The sequence below is a fragment of the Equus asinus genome, chromosome X, assembly GCF_041296235.1.
Source record: "Equus asinus isolate D_3611 breed Donkey chromosome X, EquAss-T2T_v2, whole genome shotgun sequence".
NCBI classification, from domain to species: domain Eukaryota; kingdom Metazoa; phylum Chordata; class Mammalia; order Perissodactyla; family Equidae; genus Equus; species Equus asinus.
The window spans coordinates 99390325-99404133 of NC_091820.1; the positions used below are offsets into that span (position 1 = coordinate 99390325).

The 13809-nt window shown below is 37.7% G+C and overlaps 1 pseudogene; it reads right to left on the reverse strand.

The window, feature by feature from the left end:
• Positions 1–1469: 1469 nt before the first annotated feature.
• On the reverse strand, positions 1470–3243 carry LOC123282452 (importin subunit alpha-1 pseudogene; annotated as a pseudogene).
• Between the last annotated feature and the right edge of the window lie 10566 nt (positions 3244–13809).

Below are 13809 nucleotides of genomic sequence, written 5' to 3' on the forward strand. Positions count from 1 at the left end.
GTATTTTGTTTTCTTTTTTTGTTATGTCTTTGTCTGGCCTTGGTATCAAGGTAATACTGGCCTAATACAATGAGATAGGAAGTGTTCTTCCTTCTATATTTTTGCAAGAGTTTGAGAATAATTGATTTTAATTCTTTTGTAAATATTTGGTAGAATTTACAGTGAAGCCATCTGGCCATAGGCATTTATTTGTTGGAAGTTTTAAAAATTACTAATTCAATCTCTTTACTTGTTAAAGGTCTATTCATATTTTATATTTCTTCTTGAGTTAATTTTCATAGATTTTATCTTTCTAAAAATTTGTCCATTTCATCAAGGTAACCTGAGTATTGGCATACACTAGCTCATGCAATACTCTCTTATAACATTTTTTATTTCCCTAAGGTCAGTAATAATGTCTCCACTTTCATTTCTGATTTTAGTAGTTTGGTTATTTCACCTTGGCCAGTCTAGCAACAGCATGTCAATACTGTTGATCTTTTCGAAGAACCAACTTTTGGTTTGGTGATCCTCTCTGTTTTGCTATTCTCAATTTTCTTTATCTTTGATCTAATCTTTATAATTTTTTTCCTTCTGCTTGCTTTGCGGTTAGTTTGCTCTTGTTCTTCTAGTTTCTTTAGGTGGAAGCTTAGGTTGTTGAGATATTTCTTCCTCTTTAATCTTGGTATTTGCAGGTATAAATGTCCCTCTAAGTGCTGCTTTTGCGGCATCCCATAAGTTTTGGTATGTCGGTTTTTAAATTTTCATTCATCTCAATGTATTTTCTAATTTCTCTTGTATTTTCTTTTCTTTGACCCACTGATTGTTTAATAGTGTAATGTTTAATTTCCACATATGTGAAATTTCCAGATTTCCTTATGATATTGATTCCTACTTTTATTCCCTGGTGGTAAGAGAAGATGTTTCATATATTTCAATCTTTTTAAAATTATTGAGACTTGTTTTCTGGGTTAACACATGGTCTACCCTATAATAAGTTCCGTGGCTACATGAAAAGAATGTGTATTCTGCTGTCCTTGTGTATTGTGCTCTATATACGTCTATTAGGTCTAGTTGCTTTATAATATTATTTAAATCTTCTATTTCCTTGATGGTCTTCTTTCTAGCTGTTTTAATCAGTATTGAATATGGGGTATTTAACTCTCCAACTATTATTGTTGAATTTATTTCTTCCTTAAATTCTATCTGTTTTTGCCTCATATATTTCAGGCTCTGCTGTTAGCTGTATATATGATCATAAATATTGTATTTTCTTGATGAACTGACAATTTATGATTACATAATATCCTTTTTTTGGAATTTAAGCTTTATTTACAGGACACTGCAAGATATGAAATTCCACGTAGAAATAAGAAACCCATTGAGAGGAGAAGCTTCATACAATATGTACACAGTTTGGAACTGTTCAAGTATAGTTTCGTTGTAAAAAGTATTACAATAACAAACCACATTTAAAAAGAGTTCTTAGTAGAGAAACAGTTAAGACAAATTTATACCAAACACAGCACACAACAAACAACTTTCTGCCTCAGCTGTACAGGCTAAAAGTTAAAGGTCCCTGGAGGGCCATCCTGAACTTGGAATGTATAGCCTTCAGAGGTAGTTTCTGGCACAACATTTTGATCTTCCTCTTCCTCTACAGAGAAATACTTCTCAATCAAGTTTAATGAAGCTTTGTACACAGACTCATTTTCATGGTTTTGTAGAGCTTCAATTTTGTCCAAACCTCCACATTCTTCGATCATTATACTAAGTTTCTCAGTTTCACCTAGTTTCTCAGCAGCCTGAAAGATATTTGAAATGGCATCCAGAATAACCAGAATAATTTTGGTGTCTTTTGCAGTTAAGAGGTTCATCAACGGTTCTATTATGCCACAATGAACAAGGTATACAATCTGTTCAACTGTTCCACCACTTGTATAGTTGGTCACAGCCCATACAGCTTCCTTTTGTGTCTTAAAGTCTGCCTTAGAGAGAACACCAACGAGGAATGGGACTAATCCATGATTCACAACTTGCTGTATCTGGTCCTGGCGGCCAGCTGTGATGTTTGACATTGTCCACGTAGCTTCCTTCTGAATGTTAGTTTTGGGGTTCGTTAGCAGGCTGGGACAGATGGCAAGTGCTCCCTCATCTATTACAACCTGAGTCTGTTCATCTGTCCCAGTGACAATATTTCCTATGGCTCTTAGTGCAGGAGTCACAATTGGCAATTCAGTAGATCCTAGAAGCTTTACAAGTTGGGGTACCACTCCTGTTTTCACGACCATTTCAATCCGTTCATTTGGACCATCGGTAAGGTAGGAAATGGCCCAACAGGTATCTGCTAATACTTCTGGATCATCATGATGCAGGAGACGAACTAAAGTGGGAAGAATTTGCTCAACAGCATCTAATGGGGGTGCAGCATTCTTGTTGAGACAAAGGTTTGAAAGTGTCCAGGTAAGATTACATAAGTAACCACATGCCAAAGATGACATATCGGGAACTGCAAGAGGAGCCAACAGCGGGTCAACTGCACCATACTTGATCACCAAGTCTTGGAAAACCGAACCATCACCTGCAATGTTTCCTAGAGCCCATACGGCTTGTTCACTGATGTGGGCATGGGGAGATGCCAACAGAGAAATGAATGCTGGGATAGCACCTCCCTCTACCACAGCCTTGGTCTGTTCTGATGTCTCGGAAGCGATGTTAGTGAGGGCCCAAGCAGACTCAAACTGAATGGGACTATAATCAGTTCTGCCCAAGAAGGACACAAATTTTGGAATCAAACCAGCCTGGATTATGTTGTCTATGGGGGGCTGTTTTTCTCTAGAAAGCAGTTTCCTAGCAGCTTGAGTAGCTTGGAGCTGGCTTTCCAAATTGTTGCTATTTATGCCTTTGACAGTATCCTCAACAGACCAATTTACAGTGCCCTGGTTGTTGCGGTTTTCCTGTAGCGGAGAAGTAGCATCATCAGGAAAGGAGCTTACATTTCTCCTTTTCAGCATCTGGTCATCTTTCTTACCTTTCCTCAGCTCCTCATTAACTTCTATTCGGCGCCGCCTCATTTCTGTGCTGTCTTTCCCCTTGTTCTTGAATCTGTTAAGGTGGGCAGCCGGGGAATTAGCATTCTCGTTGGAGGACATGATAATGAGACAAAGAGAGAAAGCTACACAGCCGGCTCAGGATTCCACAGGAGTCGGCGTGGCACGCACACGCTGCGGGTCGGATGCCCTGAAAACGTCCACCGCGGCCCAGCCCGAAGATGGTGTGCTACATAATATCCTTTTTCTCTTGTAATAATTTTTATCTTAAAGTGTATTTTGTCTAACAATAATATAACCACACCAGCTCTCTTTTGGTTACTATTTGCATGAAATATCTTTTTCTTCCTTTTACTTTCAAACTATTTGAATCTAAAGTGAGTCTCTTGCAGAGAGTATAAGGTTTGATCATAATTTTTATCTATTCTGTCCATCTCTGCTTTTTAGTTGAAAATTTTAATCCATTTGTACATAGTGTAATAAGGAAGGATTTCCATCTGAAATTTTGCTATTTATTTTTTATATGTCGTATATTTTTTGTTCGTCAATTACTCAATATTTGCCTTCTTTTCTGGTAAACAGATATCTTCTAGTGCATCATTTTAATTACCTGGTCATTTCTTAAACTATATATTTTTTAGTTACTTTATTAGTTGCTGTCCTGAGATTACAATTAACATCTTAATTTATGAATATTGTTTGTATTAATACGAACTTATTTACAGTAGCATAAAAAAATTTTGTTCATAGATAGCTCTTCCCCCATAATGTTATTGTCACCAATTATATCTTTATTTTTATACATTATGTGTACATTAGCATAGATTTGTAATTATTGTTTTATGTCATTGTCATTTAAATTATATACCAAAGCAGAGGACTTACAAACCAAATATACATTAATATTGAATTTTTAATTTTCCTATCTAGTATCTTTGATGATATTTTTAATTTTTTCCTGTGGATTTGAGTGACTGTCTAATACCCTTTCATTTAAGTTTGAAGGGCATCCTATAGCAATTCTTGTGGGGCAAGTCTACTAATGACAAACTCCTTCAGGTTTTTTTTCCCCATCTGGGAATATCTTAGTTTCTCCTTCAATTTGAGAATAGTTTGATGGATACAGAATTTTTTGCTGACAATTTTTTATTTTTCATTATTTTGAATATGTCATCTCATTGTCTGTTGTTCTTCATGGTTTATGATGAAAAATTGGTTGTTAATTTTATTGAGGATCCCTTGTAACTGATGGGTCACTTCTTTGTTGCTGCTTTCAGTAGTTTCTCTTTGTCTTTGTCTTTTGAAAGTCTGATTATAATGTGTCTCAGTATGGATCTCATTAATTTTATCCTACCTGGGGTTTGTGGAGATTCTTAGATTTGTATATTCGTATCTTTCATCAAATTTGGGGAGTTTTCTGTCATTATTTCTTTTAATATTCTCTCTGGCACTTCCCCCCCCCACCCCTTCTGAGACTTCCACTATGCATATGTTGGTATACTATAGGACTCTAGGCTCTCTTCACTTTTCTTCATTCATTTTTCTTTCTGATTCTCAATTGACCTATCTTCAAGTTTGCAAATTCTTTATTCTGCCTTCTCAAATCTACTATTGAGTCACTCTAGTGAATTTTTCAGTTGCTGGAGTTCTCAGCTCTAGAATTTCTATTTGGTCCCTTCTTATAACTTCTATTTCTTTATTGATATTCTTTTTTTGGTAAGACATCACTTTCTTGGTTTCCTTTCATTCTTATTATGTGATTTCCTTTAGTTCTTTGAGTATATTTAAAATAGCTATTTTATAGTCTTTGTCTAATAATTCCAATGTCTAGATTCCACAGGTACAGTTTCTATTAACTCCTTTTTGACCCCCGTACATGGCTATACTTTCTTATTTATTTTGATGCCATGTAATTATTTGTTGAAAACTAGGCATTTTGAATGTTATTATAGTGTAGAAATTCTGGATATCAGATATTCTCCCATTCCCAGAGTTGTTGTTGCTTATTTTACTTGTTATTTCTTGTTTATTCAGTGACTTTTCTGAACTAATTTTGTAAAGTTTATGTTCTTTTCATGTGTGGCCCATGAAATCTTTGCTCCATTAGCTTAGTGGTCAGCTAGTGAATGGACAGAGATTTCCTTAAATGCCTGAGAGAAAGAAAAAAAATCTCTTTCCAAACAGGCTCTACATGTACATTAGGGCATACCTTCAATACTCAGCATGACTGTTTACAATTCTGCCTTACCTTTTACTTCCTGTTTGCATAGAACCTGAAGATCAGCCAGACGTGAGGCCTAGGTTCTTCTCAGCCACTTTCTGAGAATGCGCTCAGCCCTGGACATCTGTGTTGACTTAAAGATTCCCAGGAATATGCCAGATATTTTGAATGCCCTTATTCCTCAAGGTATTTTATTCCCCAGCTTTACTTCCCAAGCTTTTTGGTTAGTTTATTATTTGCCTCAACTGTTGTCAGTTTTCTCAGGTAGCTATGACTTAGTCATTGGCCTTTAAATGTTTTCAACAAATGCTCCCTGGCTAGGCATCTCAGCAGTCAGAGAATTCAGAGTTTGGTGAAATAAAGGCAAACATATTCACCCTGCCCTCCAGGGAGTCACTGGACACATCAAACCAAGCAACCATAATAATGCTTTGAGGGAAAAGTGTCCTTATGCTTCCTCTGGTATTAGTATCTCCACCCAGAATGTAGGCTGTTGTTTTCAATGCCACCATTGAGCTAGGGATCAAGGTATGGGATGGGGGTAATTTAAAATTTCACAAAGTTCTCTCTTCCTACTGAGATTCAGCTATTTTTTTCCTTAATTAAGTATTCTGCTGATTGCTACAAGCCTTTGGCTAGTTTCCAGAGTTTGGAAAACTTGATTCTGACAAGTTTTGCCAATTTAATAGTTATTTTTGTGGAGAAATTGGATTTTGAAGTTCTCTATTCTGCCTTTATCTCTCTGAGGAGACTTATTAAGCCTTTTTGCTTGAAGATATTTTTCAGCCTGAAGTCTTTCTGTTTAGAGTCCAGTATTAGTTGGCATTTTAAGCCATGCAGGGCCACTACTATCTACTGAATTGTGTTGTTAAAAAATTTATATGTGTGAAACTCTAGCCCCCAACATGACTGTATTTGGAGATAAGTCTTTTAGGATGTCATCAATGTAAAACGAGACCATAAAGGTGGGGTCTTAATCTGATAGAAATAGTAACCTTACAAGAAGAAGAAGAGATCTCTTTTTCTCTTTCTCTCTCTCTCTCTCCGTATGCACACACCTAGGAAAGACCATGTCAGGACAGAATGAGAAGGTGGCTGTCTGTAAGCTGGGAGGAGAGTATTCACCAGAAACCAACCATGCTGCACCTCAATCTGGGATTTCTAGCCTCCAGAACTATGAGAAAATAAATTTGTGTTGTTTAAGCCACTCAGTCTATATTATTTGGTTATGGCAGACCTAGAAGACTAATACATGTTTTGTTACCAAGGAGTGAGGTGCTGCTGTAGCAAATACCTAAACATGTGGGAGCAGCTTTGGAACTGGGTAATGGATAGAGGCTGGAAGAGTTTTAAGGTACAATCTAAAAATATAGACATTAATGGTGATTCTAGTGAGATCTTAGCTGGAAATAAGGACCATGTTATTGGAAACTGGAAGAAAGGAGATCCTGGTTACAAAGTGGCAAAGAACTTGGCTGAACTGTTTTCTAATGTTTTGTGGAAGGTAGAACTTTCAAGGGACAAAATTGGATACCTACCTGAAGAGATTTCTAAGCAAAGTTTTGAAAGAGTGGCTTAGTTCTCCTTACTGCTTATAGTAAAATGCCAAAGGAGAGAGATAAATTGAAGAAGGAATTGTTAATCAAAAAAGAACTTGAACTTGGAGATTTGGAAAATTTTCAGCCTGCCCCTATTTCAAAAACTGAGAAAGCTGTTGTGGCTAGACTATCACTTGACTAATAGTTTATGTGGTTCTATTAGCAGAAACACTGCCAGTTTAAACTGAAGGATGAAGGTGGGACAAAATGAAGGAAGGCTTCTTGGACTTGACAGAATAACGATAGAGCTATTTGGCTGTGAATATGTGCTCTCCTTCAAGAAGAGGGGAAAATGACCCTGAAAGCAATTCAGAGATCATCAGAGCTACCACTTCAGTTTCAACCGGCCAGATGGCCTTTTCCTGAAACCTTAGGGGCAGGATCCGCTGGAGCCTTGTGGGTGGGAGCCTGGCCCAGCAGAGTTGCAGGGGCAGTACCACAGCTTAGAGTCATGGAGGAGATGTTGCCACCCCAGTGGTCCTGAGTGGCAGAGTATTAAACTAGAGGATTATTTTTTAATCTTAAAATCTAATGGAATTTGCCTTGCTAGGTTTTGGACTTGCATGGGACCCATCGTCCCTCTTTTCCTTCTAATTTCTCCCTTTTGGAATGGAAATGTATCCTATGCCAGCCCCTCCATTGTATTTTGGAAACACATAAACTGTCTAGTTTCACAGTAACAGCTGGAGACAAATTTTGCCTCAGGACGAATTGTACCTTGAGTCTCACCTATATCTGATTTATATGGTATTTAAATGAGACTTTGGACTTTAAATTTTAGAGTCAATGCTAGAATGAGTTAAGATTTTGAGACCTGTTGGGATGGAATGAATGTATTTTGCATGCAAGAATGACATGAATTTTGGGGAGCCAGGGGTAGAATTCTATGGAATGAATTACGTCCCCTCTAAAATTCATATGTTGAAACCCTAACGTCCAATGAGACTGTATTTGGAGATAAGGTGTTTAGAAGGAAATTAAGATAAAATGAGGTCATAATGGTAGAGTCCTAATCTGATAGGATTGGTGGGCTTATGAGAAGAATAAGAAGAAAGAAATCTCTCTATGTGTACAAACTGAGGAAAGATCATGTCAGGACAAAGTAAGAAGGCATCTGTCTCCAAGCCGGGAAGAAAGTACTCACCAGAAACTGACCATTCTGAACCTTGATCTGGGACTTCTAGCCTTCAGAACCATGAGAAAATTAATTTCTGTTGTTTAACCACCCAGTGTCTGTTATTTTGTTATGGCAGCCTGAGCAGACTAAGACTCTCTATAGCCTTCTGTGTTTCATCTCAAACCAGACAATTCTGCAATGTGCATCCCTTTCTTGACACACCTTCCTAAACACAGCAAGTAACAACGAATACACCCTCTCAACATTCTATTATCCAATCTCTTCTCCTAGAGCTTCTGGCTTACTAGGTCTTTGGTTTGACTTTCAAGTGATCGTGGATGATAAATGCACCCAATATTTGCCACTGCACTTGGGTCTCCATGTCTCCAGTTTCCAATTTCAACTTCCTCACTGCACACAACTTGACCACTAAGCCAAAGCCACATGTTGTAGACTTTTATTATGAGTGAATTACACTTCAAAGTAGTACCAATCTCTGTATTCTTTAGTATGTTAGCTGCTGTTACAAATACATCCCAACATTTCTGTGACTTAAAGCAATAAAAGTTCCTTTTTCACTCGGGTAACAGTACAATGTGGGTATTCCTGGGCAGAAGGTAACTTTCCTCCACATGGTGACTCAGATAAAACAGATTTTTTTTTTCAGTGCTAGCTGCTTGGATCTGAGAGACTTTCTTCAAAAAAGAGAGAGCAGAGAAGGCACACTGGCTCCATAACCTCCATGGTTCAGAAGTGATGTCACTGACCTATCCACTAGGCACAGTAGTCACAGGGCCTTAGGGTCATGATACTCTTAAGGGGCTCATAAAAAAGGTTTCATTTTAGTTTATTTTAAAAACAAAAGATAAAATGAGCATAATAATAATGAACATATAATAGTAAATTAAGGGGCCCCTTCCTCTCTAAAAATATATTTTATGACTGCATTGATATAACGATAAATATAATCCAGCTTAATTTACTAGAGAACCATATTAGTTTCCTATGACTGCTGTAACAAATTACCACAAACTTGATGGCTTAAAACAACAGAAATTTGCTTTCTTACAGTTCTAGAGGCCAGAAGTTCAAAATAGTTTTACTGGAACAAAACCAAGATGTCAGCAGTTGTACTCTATCTGTAGGATATAGGGGACAATCTATTTCCTTGCCTTTTCCAGCTTCTAGTGTTGTATTCCCTACATTCCTTGTCACATAACCCCTTCCTCTATCTTCAGATCCAGTACTATAGCATCTTCAAATCTCTCTCTTCTTCGATCATCATATCACCTTCTCCTATGTTCAAATCTCTCTCTGCTTCCCTCTTAAAAGGGATATTTGTGATTGCATTTAGGGCCTGACTGTATAATCCAGGATAAAATTCCCATCTCAAGGTCCATAACTTTCTCACATCTGTGAAGTCTCTTTTGTCATGCAAAATTAATATTCACAGATTCCACAGATTAAGAACTAGATAACTTTGGGGGCCATTATTCAGTCTACCACAAGAACTAACCACATTACCCCATTTAACTGCAAAAGGGTGAGTGGAAAATGTAGCCCCTCACTGGTTACCCATTTGCCAGAAATAACCCTTCACTATGGAGGTGCTAGCAGGAGAGCTAGTTGACTCTACCATGCTCCTCCATAGGTCTGTCACAAAAATTAATTGAGATAATATGTGTAAAATGCTTAGCATAGTGCCTTGCACATAGTAAACCCTTGATACAGCATATCATCTATTACTATTCTGTTCACTCCCATTGTTCAGTTGCAGTACTCCTCTTTTGCTACCTTTTATCCACTCTCTCCTTTAATGCTTTGCACTTGACTCTTTGGGGTCAAGGGTTAACGTTGGGCAGTATTTTCCAAAACAAAATCTTTTCACCCAAATTGGATAGTTTTGCCTCAGAGTGGTATATTACCTTCTCAGACTGTTTAAATAACCCTTCCCGTCAAGGCATTTGGAACCATTTTTTAAGGACAAGACTCCAAAGCATTGTAAGGGACCGCACAAAGGCAAGTCAAGTTGACTTTCCAGAATGGGGATCACTTAGCTGATTCATAAATTTAGAGTGAGTTTTCTGCACACCAAGTACCTTTATCCCAAAGGCAGGGAAAGCCTTTTTTTTTTTTTTTTTTTGAGGACTTCTTTAGTCCTCATAACCCAAGTGATAAGCAGCAACTCCAAAGTTACTTTTACCTTATTGTCTCAGTAGGCCTTGCGTTCTTTACACAAATACCCTTTTAGTGGCTGCTCTGATAGCTCAGTGTCCCTATAGCACATGTACACATTGGTATTGACTGTGAACTATAATGTATATCAGCCTTATTTTCTATCTTTGAAAAGCCTTCACTCTTGTCTAAGGACTTCTCCTTTTAGCCATGAGTCTCAGGCATGGTTTCCACTAAGGTACATCAGAGACTTCCCTAAGCTTGGTTCTCCAGGAGAGAATATTTTTTCACATTCCAGAAGGTACCAGACTGTGTGCATAAATGGCTTTTCTGTACCACCCTCTCTAGGCAGCACAGGTTAACAGATACACCAGCCTTTGAGAAAGGAACCCACACTCTGCTCTCACCCTGCCTTCTCTACCTGTTAGGGCTGAGCCCCAGGTAGAGAGGATAAAAAACTCCGTGAAAGTTTTAGGGACTTTGCCTCAACTCCCAGGAGTCATCATGGAAATCTGAAAGCTTTGTGGATAAACAACACATCTAACATGACTCTACTGCAGAAGAGTAATAATGGCTGAGAAGTGTTGAAATGCATGTGCCTGAGGACGACCTCATAGAGACCCCTGTAGCCCTGTGTAATGTGGGGAGAGAAGTTCTCAGTCCTCATGCCCTGTCAGTGGGGAAGACAGGGGGGTGGGTATGCCTAAAAGTTGAAGGAGGACCAAGAGATCAAAAGAGATCTTGAGATCGGCATCAAGACAATGCTTTAAGGAGGCCCTGTGAACTGAAGGTTGTGGCAGGACAGGAACCACCTCAACCCGTGCCAGTAGTGATGGACAGCAGCCAGTGTGGAAGGAAAATATCAGCATAAGCCAATGTGGACAGATGCTAACCATCTTGGATAAGAAGCCTCTTTCCTGTTATCAGAAAAATACAGGGGCCGGCCTGGTTTCATAGTAGTTAACTTCACATGCTCCGCTTCAGTAGCCTGGGGTTGGCAAGTTCAGATCCTGAGTGCGGACCTACACCCCACTCATCAAGCCATGCTGTGGCAGTGTCCTACATGCAAAATAGAGGAAGATTGGCACAGATGTTAGCTCAGGACCAATCTTCCTCACCAAAAAGTAATAATAATAATACATGACTGAGTGTCCTCCTTTTATGTTAGTTAAATCATTTTGGGAGTTGGGAAAGAGAAAAAAGGTGGGAGAAAGACTTGAATTTAGCCATGTGTTCTACCAAAAGAGAAAGGAAAAGTTTGTAAGTGACTAAACTTGCCTCAAAGTGACCAGGTAAATTTCTGTGCTTTTAAAAGGATAGAGTAGTCAAGAGCAAAGTTTGGTGAAATTATAAGAAGATAAACCACTTTTTTAAACCTCTATAAGCTACTTCAGGGAACAGCCCCCCAAAACTTATTGTATCATTGTATTAGCTAGGGCTTTCCAGCTAATAAAATACAATCCTATTTTATTTTATTAATCCTATAATGCAGTTAGATATCAAGGTCTTTTCCATCCTGTTTTTCCACCGAGGCAGAGTTTTTAACCTAAAGTCCATAGAACCTTCAGGGAAGTCTAAGGACAAAATTCAGAGGATCTATAAATTGTTTATGAAAAATTTCATCTTTAACTTTGCCATCCTCCAGCCAAAGTTTAGCATTTTGTTCATTTATGAATGTGAGCCACAAACCGTGGTAGTGGCAACTGTATCTGTGATTTTTTGTCACATACAAAATCCTCATAATTTCAAAGCAAGTTATCATTGTTGCAAACATCTTGAAATATCACTTATACTTCCTATTACTTTGGAATTAATGTATTTATTATATCTGTTACAATATCTTATTAATTAATATGTTGTGGAAACACATATTACTACGTTATTAATTTTAATTGTATTATTTTTATAATTATATTTTAATGTTACTGATGGCCTTTGTAATCCCAGAAACTTCTTTTTTGGTATTTAAAAATAAGAATAAAAAGAGGCACACACTTACACCAGACTGCCAAAGAGCTCTTCATCTCCTTTGTGGTCAAACTGGATCATAAGTAACTCCACAATCCAGTTCAAAAGAGATAGAAAGAGAGTGAAGAAGGTACCCAACTGTTGTAATGTCCTAGTCCATAAATGTCACACATCACTTACACTCATATGCCATCTATGAGAACCTAGTTTTATGGCTATACCTAACTGCAAGGGAGGCTAGGAAATATAGTATATCAGGGAAGCCCTGTGGCTATAATTCTATCACAATGGAGAAAGGTAAATAGAGTTGGTGAATTTTATATCATCCATGACACTACTCTCTTGTACTCTGTTTCCCAAGAAGTTTTCTGCTTTTTGTTCTAAAAGTTTATCCATATGTTTTCTTAGTGTAGACAGATTTGTTTCTTTTTTTCCACTCCACCCTTTATAATCTGCATTTCTTTTTCATGTCTAAGACTTCCAGTATAATATTAAATAGAAGCAATAATATAGAGAATTCTTGTCTTGATCCAAATTTAGTAGAAATTCTGCTAAAAATTTTCACTATTAAGTGAGATATTTCCTATAGGTATTTTACAGGTAACCCTTATGGGGTTAAGGAAGTTATCTTCTATTCCTAGTTTGATAGAATGAGCTGATATTTATAAGGTGAATAGTGGCAGTCCTTCATGATCTGGCCACAAAAATAAAGGATTTGAATGAGGTTTAGTCTCTAATGAGACACATGAATTACTTCTGGGACAGTATCACTAATTTCTGACTTCCCCCTAGAGATACTGATATTCCTCCCAGAGCAACCCGTGATCCAACTCATTTGGGGAGGTTTAGGAAGGGGCTTGTATGGCATTTACTCTGGCCTCTGGAGGTAAGGCCTGAGCTAGAGAACATAAATCTGCGAACCAGGAGACACATACTGCAACCTTGGTTCTGACACCAGTCAAATGTATGATGTTGATCAACAGGAATAACAACTACTATTTATAGGGTTTTTTTTTTTAATCAGATGTCTGGCTCTGTGATGAGCACATTACATATTTTGCAGTATGGAATGTTCACAAAATCCTGATGACATAGATATCATTCATGCTCGCATTTTACAGATGAGGACAATAAGGCCCAAGGTTTAAGTACTTTGTCCAAGATCACAAAACAGTATAAGTAGCAGAGCCAGGCTTGTAATGTAACTTCAGTGAAACCAAACTCCATGTTAGCAATGAACTTTCTGTACCATGAGTCATTTTCCCTCTCTGGGCTTCCAATTTCTTATCCATAAAATCAATATAAACTATAACAGGAGTAAGCAAATCTCAAATGGGTCTAATAAGAAAGTACTAGAATGTTTGTGGGCTACCTATTTTCTAAGCATATATATTTATTTCAATCTGGAAGAACAATATCTGCAAAAGCATTTATGCATTTTTTTTTACTATTTCCCTGTCACTGAAGAGTTTCACCTTAGAAAGCGCTAGAATTTCAGACACTACATTATTAACACTCACTATGCTATTTATGTGTACTGAATTCTAACACTGGGGCTTTGAATCGCCTGAGATGAAATCTAGTTCATTGGGTGGAGGTGGGTTGGTATGCATAGTCAAAGGGAGGTTGTTGAAGGATATGGGGATAAGGAGGTATCAAACTTCAATGAGAGTAGAGACAAAACGATGAGCCAGGAGGTCT